Raw genomic sequence first — 8,653 nt, 5'->3', positions numbered from 1 at the left:
CCATTGCATGGGAAAATGACCAGTCGAGAGAGAAAGATTAATCAATGATGTGAACACAGGAATTAATATGTCGATACATTGTAGAAGAAGTTTCGTGGGCATAGGATCTAAAGAGCATGACTTCTTACTGAGGTTAAGTATAAGTTTTTCAACTTGGTGCTCAGAAAGAGGTTTGAAATTGCTCAAAACATCGACATCATGGTAAGTTGCTAATGGAGAATAGGTCCTGGGTTCATTCATTGCATCTAATCTAGTTTCAATATTCTTGTGGATTTTCACGACTTTGTCACGAAAATAATCACCTAGGTCATTCACAAACTTATGTTTATCAGTACTACAAGGTATCAGGGGTTGTTTATTAGACATGTTCAAAAGAGACTTGACAACATTGAATAACTTGTTTTGATTATCCTTATTTTCCATGATCAGATCTCTGTGATATTTTCCACGAGCTTTGTTCAAAAGTTTCAATGTTGCATTTCGAACAGACTTATAGTTGTCCCAATCACTATCGGCCCTAGTTTTCAACCAGCGCTTTTCAGCCTTTCTCTTTTTCCTTTTTTCTGTCCTGACACAGTCAGTATACCACGGTACTTGGGGACGTAACACTATCTGTTTAGTAACAACAGGGGCATGTTTCTCTAAGATATCACTAAGCGTAGTATCATACAACAAAGCTAGTTCAGTGAGGGTACTAGGTGTGTGCATACAGAGCTCGCTTTCAGCGATGTCTAACTTCAATCTATTCACATCAATAACAGACAGCTTTCGAAATAATATCAGTTTAGAAGGCAATGGAGGTTTAGAAGAGTTTAGAAAACACATGACTGGAATGTGATCAGATAATATAGAACTATGTGGCCATGGTGACCCAAATACGATATCATCAGACTGACGACATATCATGAGGTCAAGGGTGTGACCGCGTACATGTGTAGAGAAATTAACCAATTGTTTACAACAAAGCGATTCGAGAAGATCTACAAAGAGTCTAGCATCTGCATTGGCAGTATCCACATGAATATTGAAATCTCCTATGATTAATAAAGGAGTGTTTGACAACAAATGACATTGAATGTAGTCATTAAATTCTGATACAAAAGATGTAACCGTCACTGGATGTGATTCAGAATAGGGCGGTCTATAGATATTAATTAGTTGCAAGCGAAATGATTTACATGAGATAGAACATTCTGCAAACTCAAAGGAGTCCTTTCCACCCGCAGCAACTTGATGGACGTTGATTATCTCTTTATAAGCGAGACCGGTTCCACCACCACGACGGCCCATCCGTGGTTGGTGAACAAAACGATATCCAGTAGGGATGAGTTCACGCAGAACCGTTGCATCATTGTCCGTCAGCCAGGTTTCTGTCATGGCAATCAGGTCCGCGTTGCTATCACATATGAAATCATGTATCAGAGCAGTCTTGTTACAGACAGACCGTACATTTACAGAGCAAAGTTGAAAGTTCGAAGATGGATTACCATGGCTCTTCCGTCTGATACTGTTCTTTCTTTGGCCACCCCGAGATCCTCTGCGTGTTCTCCTTCGATGAATTCCAAGTGACTGAATGATATCATTGACGTCCTGGGGAAGCTGAAACCTTGGATGTCTCCATTGCAAGAGTTCGGCTGGGGGATACTTAGTCGCATGTTGAAAATGATGATTAGTATGATGTCTCGATCACTGATGACGAGAGTGTATCACCATCTTCCCTATCCGGCCCTGGATTGGGATGAACATCTCCAGCATGCAGGAGTTTTAGTTGGAAGGAAGCTGTACAGTTTGGATGGTAGGAAATTCTTCTCTTTAGAAAGTGCTTTCTAGTGAGAAAGTGCTTTCTGGTGAGAGGACCATATTGAATGGGCTGTACAAAAGATTCTTCACTACATTGCACAAAGTAAATCACTGAGGCACCTAAACATAGTGCAACAAAGACACCAAGATGAATAGACCTCATTGTGTTTTGATCTGTAATCCCTACATTCAAGTTCAATAAAGCAGGCCATGTACAATAGCTAATGGTACTTACATAGAAATACACAGGAATACATGGCTACCAAACTACTGGAGATACAACCAAATCCAAAAACTGATACATCAGAATATGACATAAAAACAACACTTCATGAACTCCAACTTGTCTAGTAGTTTCCAGGTTACTAATACAAAAAGATGGTAACATAAAATTGTACAAATGCATAAGAATAACAAGCAATCAGGAGCTCTTTTTGGAGAGCAAGCAAAGGACATGTGCAAATGCCTATGCGCTCACCCAAGATTTGTCTAGAGATTTGTCAAAAAGCTAAAGATTAAAATTTTAAAGACATATACATGATCGAATCTCGGTTTGTTTGACTCTCGACTCAATCTCTTTCTCAATCCCTTTCTCCCTCATTCTACTGATCCATTTTCCCTTTTCTAGAGCTTTTTGCAATCTTTCATTATCCCTTTTTTGTATCTTCTTTCTTTTTGAATTCTACTATTTTCCTCCAATTTTTCCTTCTTTGAAAAAAATATGTTTTCCCCTCAAATTTAGAATTTCTTAGCTACATATTTGTCTATTTATTGATTTCTAAGCATACTTTGTTCATGTTATATTGTAAAACAGCATCTGAGGAACTAACACTTCAACAAGCTCTGCTTCAAGTTAGTTTCCTCTTTTCTCGTGCTGTTTCCATTATATTTGTCGTTTCATTGCATATTTTTGGTGATATAAATAGTCTTGTACTATGTTTTACATGAGAAATAGAATCATTTGAATTGAAGAAGAGAGAAGAGAGTGAGTGAGAGAGAAAGAAAGAATTAGACAAGGACCGACAGAGAAAGATGAGAATAAGGCGAGGAGAGAGGGAATGAGATAGGGTGAAAAGGATTTAGAGAAAAAGAGTGAAAGAGTTAGACAAGGATCGAGAGAGAGAGAGAGAGAGAGAGAATGGGATGAGGAGAGAGAGAGAGAGAGAGAGAGAGAAAGACAGAGAGAGACAGAGAGAGCGATGGAACATGGGATGGGGATAGGGGAGGAAAGGGAAGGGGGGGGGAGTTACAAGTATTTCAATATGAAGAGATGATTGATTATGTAATGGTTTGTCTCACTTTTTCTGTATGACAAGGTAAAAAGGAATAATAGATCTTACCGAAAATTAATGTTTATCAATAATCTAGGTAAACTAATGTCGGAATATTTCACGTTCACGATTAATTATAAATTATTTTAAAAACATGAACGGAATATTAAAATTAGCAATAGGAAACAATAATTCTCAGGAAACCCGATAATTATATCACCTGTCCAAGCATAGTAACACAGTCCAATGTTTCAACTATAACATTATCGTTATCATCATTGGTTACCTTGGTAAATTGCCCAATTTTCTCGGAGAAAGAGCATATCGTAGTCTTCAAAATGGATCGGATATATGCAGTAGTGTTGTGAAAAGCCACAAATGGCGCTATAGCAATATTGGAGTCAACACGGACAGACAGTGATGGGTTCAAGCTTGGTGGTCTCCAATTTCCTGCGGTCTCCAATTCCCTGCACCCACCCTCAGGCAATTTGCATGGGTTTGTATGTCACCTGTAAATCATTGGAATGATATTGTAATCCGAACATGATGTATATAGGACATACAATAGGGTATTGACATTGCTTTTGAGATAATCTTTCGAAAGTGTCTGTGATCATGTTATTATAACAAAATAGATTTATCAACTTTTTGTTTTAAATCAGCGACAGAAAAAAGTTGTTCGTTGGATCCCTGTCTCAATGGAGCGACCTGTATTGATGGAAGCCTTGGCTTACACAGCTGCGAGTGTCCGCCTGGTTACGATGGAGAAAGATGCGGTAATTCACTTTAACCCTTTCAAGACAGAAATTATTTTTAGGGCTACATTGATCACATGTTGTTCTTCAAATTGGCAACAATAATGTTTTCCTTTTATTGCTTCATTGTTCTAATGAAACATAAGGTCTATTAGAAAAATGTTTATGTGTATGGAATTGACAAAAAATTGAGAAAAAAAAATCGCAAGTTTTGATTGAAAATTACGATTCAGAACCTTGCAATTTGTTGCCAATGTGAGTATTTTTGAGCTTATTTTTCTTTTTAAAATTCCTGGCATCAAAGGCAATGGCCCGAATTTAGAAGTTCAATTTTTTTCAAATCAGCTGCAATTGCCAATTCTTCCTATATCTCATCGTAGTCAGATCGTATAGTGTAAGATGGGCTTAAGATGCCTCAGGAGTAGTCCCTGGAAGTGTTCTAGGCTGCGATCGTGTACTATATTAACATCCAACAAGGAAATATAGCACACGATGAACACAATGATAACTGGCTGTCAGCTACTAGAGCTGAGGGCTGTGGTGCCCTTGTGAAAATAAAAATAATAATCCGGATTGATATAGCGCTTAATACGGAATATCATCTCTAAGCGCTTTACAGATATTATTCATAGTCATTCACGCACAATGTGCACCATCTCCACTCCCTGGGGATTTGGGGAGTATTCCTACCATAATTATGGTCACTGTGAGGGTATAGGCAATTAATAGAACAAATGCTTTCGTCTGTCCTCATTTCGTTCTTTGGGATTGATGTAGGCAAATGTAGATTAATACCTTGCCAAAGGGTATTAGGGTCGTGTCGGGGATCGGACCACGACCTTTGAATTTCAAGTCAAGTGCTTAAACCACTCGACCTTGACACGTCTTATGCCATTATACCTCGCTTGTCTACCTCTTATGCTTGGTCTGTTCATCTTCATGATAGGCTTTATAGCCCTTACATGATCACTAGGAAAAGGAGAAGAAGAAGTAAAAGGAGAAATAAGAAGAAGTAGAAAAAAAAAGGAAGAAGAAGGAAAACGAAGAGAAGAAGAATATTACAAGAAATCAAGAAGAACAAGAAATAAACCTTTTTCAATTTCAATACAGACATAAAAAGTTGCATGGGCAAATATATGTATGTGTTTCCCAATTACATTTTTTACCTCTGACATTTTACTCATTAGACAAAGACATTTCCCAGCCATTTTTCTATTTGTTTCACTTCGTTCTCACTTGAATTCACGCGCAATGATACCCCCTTTTTCAAAGGCAATATGTACTATATATAAACTGTTCTATAATTATTATTTATTTATTTGATACGGAAGAGTTCGTCGTGCAGCTGCTAATCAAAAGCGTCGATGAAACACACGTAATGCTAGCCAATGTATCGGATTTGAGGTTAACACCTTATTTCGATTCGAACCTCGTCATCAACGATTTCGCGTACGACGACGTCGATGATACGCTCTACTGGATTCCATCAAAAACGTCATTCTACTTATATATATTTATGTTCGACGGGGCCCAAAGTTGGGAGAAGCAATACAGGAGCGGATGTAGCGGAGGTAACAATATTAGTGTTCATATATTAATGATAATAATATTAGCCATAACAATAGTAATGATAATAATATTAGTCATAATAATAGTAATGATACTAATACTACTACTACTACTACTATTACTAGTAGTAATAATGATGATAAACAATGACAATAATAATAATAATAATAATAATAATAATAATAATAATAATAATAATAATAATAATAATAATAATAATAATAATAATACTTCTTATAATGGTACCAATAGTAATAACACTAACAAAAACGAAAATGATAATAATAATAATGATAATAATAATAAATGCCTACACAAACCCTCCAATCTTCTAAAAATTCACCTCCGTCAGGAATCCTTGCCATAGATTTCTTGTAATTCGTTCTAATCTATTACTGAAATACAATCAATCAATTCGTTAAAACACATTAAAAAGAAAATTGAAGCTAGAGGTAACGACATTTTCTTTTTTCTTTTTCTCTTTAAGTTATCAACGACCTGGAAGTGTATAGTGCTGGGAAAATGCTTTACTGGAGATCTGTTGATGAAATGTGTCGAGCTCCCTTCTTTTTGCCTTCTGATGATTTTTATGACGGTGAATCTGAAGTACTCAATACAGTAGACAATTTTCCCCGTTTTATCATTGACCAACAGGGGGGTAAGAAAAGCTACTGAGAAAGATAGTTGTGACACGCCCATTTACGCTTATACTCGATCACCGTCATAGGTTCAATCATAGCGCTCCAAACAAATCAGATCAATTAGCTCTGAACACGACCATAGCGTAGTGATGTACAAATTTTGCGACAGTGGAACTTGTTTCTGATTGGTCAGTCATTCCATTGAGCTCCCAATATAAAGTTCACTCCCATACACATACAGGGTTGGGATTGGGGAGGAAACTATTTCGAGCTCCATCGTTGAACCTATGACCGCACTCGTGTACGCGTATAATGCATATTTCATAACTTTCTCATTCAATACGTTATGGAACGATAATAGCGTATCCAGTAAGTTGTGCCACGCACAAAGACGCTTTCGCGAAACACTAAACGGTTGTTCAGATATGAAGCGGCAAAACCGCGGCGGATATTTTAAACATTCATTGTGACGTAGAGTGTTATGCGCTTGACATTCCTGGGTTTAACTTATGCTCCAAACATATGTATAAATCAACTATCCTGTACATTCTTTGTTGCTTACAGTCGCCATTCATTTACACGTCAAAGAGGGCGGTTTTTGCGGCGGTTTCCCGCGTCATTCCTGAACGAGTCTTTAGCGGTAAAGGGCATATTTCAATCATATCAATGGGGAACACTTGTCATGCGAAATGAAAATGAATAAATAAATGTATAAATAATGTTTGAGGTGGGTATCCTAACATGCCTTGTTTACTATTGGACATTTAATATTGTATAATTACAAATAAATTGCATGGTTTATGTTATATTGCAAATGTCATTTCATATTAGTTCTATCTTTTTCATGTTTTGATTGAGTTAGGGAAACAATATTATTTGAATTGAAGTTTTGTATATTTTGTCATTTGACAGGTATATGTATTTCATCGGGCCTTACACTCTATTCCGTGTCGACATGGATTTTAACGGCTATACGGAGCTACTTACATTCACTCAATTAAAATTTGTGAATGGATTTACAATGGACGAAACTGGTAAGACAGATGGTGACACCAGGGCCCTGCCTTACAAAGAGTTGATATTAGTCGCAACTTACTTGCGATTGATATCAATCGCGACTATGTATATAAGAGATAGGAGACTGCAAACTGGCGATTGATAAGAGGACTTGCGATTGATTTGGATCAATCGCAACTCTTTGTAAGACAGGGCTCAGCATAGCCAAAATTAAAGTATGGGGGGGGGGCATCCGATAGAGAGTAACTTCTTCCTTTCTTTGTTTAGTTTCATTCAAACAGGGTTGCCCTTTCGGTTTAAAAAATGCTGTCCCTCAGTGCCCTGGATAACAAATAATATGTACAAAAGTACGTATCCGGACACCTACCCCTGAACATCCACCCCGGATAACCAACCCCAGTCGACTACCCCCTAGAACAACTACCCCCTAGGATAGTTGTCCGGGGTAAGTTGTCCCGGGGTAATCGTCCTAGAGGGTGGTTGCCCCAGGGGGTAGTTGACTGGGGGTGGTTATCGGGGGGGGGGGGATGTCCAGGGGGGTAGGTGTCCGAGAATCACAAAAGTAATATACATAACGGACAATCATAAAGTTGAACCTACAGCAGAAAGAAAACATTAACAACAAATTAATTCATACATAACAAGTTATATAATTAAAATTTGTTTCAAATTATTTTTTCTTTGTTGATGGCATTGTAATTGTTGCAAGATACATTATAAAGGAAAAACATGCACACATGTGATGATTATTCAATACAAGAACGATAAAAGAACATTGACTAATTTGAATTGACGAACTGCTAAATTGGATGCTAACAATTGATTTGACTGTACGTACATTATTATTACGTGTTACTATATTGCTATCAAATGTTAACTCTTAAAAATGCTTATACAGTGCGTCCCAGAAAAAAATAAAACCCGAAAACCGACGGATATTGTAAATAAACTATGAGCTGTTTATTTGATTCATTGCTTTTCATAACGAAGACATGGTATGCTTTGCAATAACATATTGAGCAACGTTGTTTTGAAAATAGTTGTTCAAAATCCATTTCTGTAGGCTTTTTCTTCTCCACATAATTTTCTTTATGGTTGATTAAGCAAATTGTTATGAAATTAGCTGTCACTGGGATCTACGATGGTACTAATCTTCTGTATACAGTTTTGATTTATCCATTTATACTTATCGCGACTTTGTCCGAATTTTCTCCTCAGAACGTTCTAAATCAAAGCTTTTCTTTATTGTTTATTATTTTCGTATTTACACAAGTTTTGATAGATTTTCATGGAAATAAGAACTACGATTCCAACTTTCTAATTGAATTGAATTGAATTAAATTTGTTTTCTTTTGTGATACATACAAATCTAATTACTTTTGAACGATACAACATAGACAATTTTGTTGTTGAACGTATACACAATATAATAATACGTGTAATAGAAATATTTACATCAAGAATTATTCATTAATAAATCTGCTATCACAATAAGCGTTTGCTTGGAAAAATGATACTAAAAACATTAATTGTGTTTGTAAAGCATTTTGATTCTACGGCTATTTTTGAGAGGTAATGTCGTTTACGAATTAATTAATTG

Source organism: Strongylocentrotus purpuratus, unplaced genomic scaffold (assembly GCF_000002235.5).
Source record: "Strongylocentrotus purpuratus isolate Spur 01 unplaced genomic scaffold, Spur_5.0 spur5_contig_821, whole genome shotgun sequence".
NCBI classification, from domain to species: domain Eukaryota; kingdom Metazoa; phylum Echinodermata; class Echinoidea; order Camarodonta; family Strongylocentrotidae; genus Strongylocentrotus; species Strongylocentrotus purpuratus.
This window is presented reverse-complemented; position numbering follows the sequence as displayed.